Source organism: Limulus polyphemus, unplaced genomic scaffold (assembly GCF_000517525.1).
Source record: "Limulus polyphemus unplaced genomic scaffold, Limulus_polyphemus-2.1.2 Scaffold7807, whole genome shotgun sequence".
In the NCBI taxonomy this organism is placed as follows: domain Eukaryota; kingdom Metazoa; phylum Arthropoda; class Merostomata; order Xiphosura; family Limulidae; genus Limulus; species Limulus polyphemus.
Window position 1 is genome coordinate 2,886 of NW_013673417.1, and position 1,506 is coordinate 4,391.

A 1,506-nucleotide genomic window follows, 5' to 3' on the forward strand; every position below is an offset into this window, starting at 1 on the left:
AATTCTGGTTAGTTTTTGATTAATTGAAATCTACATGGGAAAGATGATACTTCAGCTCTCCATTCCTTCTGGTCACGTTCTCCAGTGGGTCAGTGGTAAGTTTACCTGCTAAAATTTGAGGTTCGATTCCTTGTACTTATTGTGTAGCTTTGCGTTAAAATAACCAAATTTTCTGGTCACAGTAGCGCCCTTTTTTTAAAATTTTTTTCACAGTTGTATCATTACTGATCCGTAACGATATATTTAACACGCTTGCCAGATTCAGACCCGTGGGGCGTTTTGTCACCCCGTTCTTTATTAATCCTGCTATTAAACAAACGCACAACACAAAGTTATTACACAATGAACTAAGTGTGTAGAGCCCGCCTTTATCACTACGAGGGCGTTTCTGCAAACTGAATGTAAATGTCGCGTTCTTCCAACCAAATCGCTACATATGCGCACGAGCATGAAATATTACAATAAAGTGAGAAGGCTATAAATTACAGACTTATTTACAGGAGTTGGTTCAAAGACTTCCACGAATAACTGCTACTCCAATAAGAATAATGTTTTCAAATTACAAGCAGTTAGTAGAAAATTCAGCTGCAGTCCATAAAGAACAGTACGATCCATCAGGTAGTTGCAGTCCGTAAAAGATACAAAAATCCATTAAGGAATTTGATTGTTCGTTGAATTTCGTGCAAAGCTACTCGAGGATTATCTGTGATAGCTGTCCTTAATTTTGAAATGATGGAATAAAAGGAAGGCCATTAATCAACACCACCCACCTCCCACACTTGTGCTACTGTTCTATAACAAATAGTGTGATTGATCGAATGTTATAACGCCTCTAAGGTTAAAAGTGGCGAGTATGTTCGGTGACAGGGATTCGAACCCGCGATCCTCAGAGTGCAAGTCGAGTACCTTTATCACCAGGCCTTATTAAGCAGTTAAAGACCATATAAACAAGCTAATCTATCAATCAGTTGTAATCCCTATATGGTCGTCCCCCGATGCGACAGCGGTAAGTCTTCAGGATTTACAATGCTAAAATCAGGGGTTCGATTCCTCTCGGTGGACAACAGATAGTCTGATGTGGCTTTGCTATAAGAAAAACACAGGCCTATATGGGTCCTGGTAAATCAACGCTAACTTTATGGACTTACAATGGTGTCGATTCCTCTCGGCGGACAACAGATAGTCCGATGTGGCTTTGCTATAAGAAAAACACAGGCCTATATGGGTCCTGGTAAATCAGCACTAACTTTATGGACTTACAATGGTGTCGATTCCCGGAGTGGACAGAGTGCAAAAAACACACTGTGTAGCCTTGAACTAACAAAAAATGTCCCTATAAACGTGAAAATCCATCAGACACTTGCAATTTATTTTAAAAAATGGAAGTCCACAAAGTGCTTGCAGTCCGAAAAACAACAACAATGAAATCCATCAGACGGTTGCAGTCCGTAAAAACAACAACAGTGGAATCCATCAGACGGTTGCAGTCTGTAAAAACAACTGTGG

General features: G+C 40.0%; 1 protein-coding gene across 1 annotated transcript in view; it reads left to right on the top strand.

The window, feature by feature from the left end:
- Positions 1 to 495: 495 nt before the first annotated feature.
- Positions 496 to 1,506, top strand: part of LOC111089904 — an 18,459-nt gene continuing 17,448 nt past the window's right edge. Inside the window, exon 1 of the mRNA XM_022403156.1 lies at positions 496 to 1,474. The gene's annotated coding sequence lies outside the window, so the exon portion shown is untranslated. The remainder of the gene's footprint in view (positions 1,475 to 1,506) is intronic.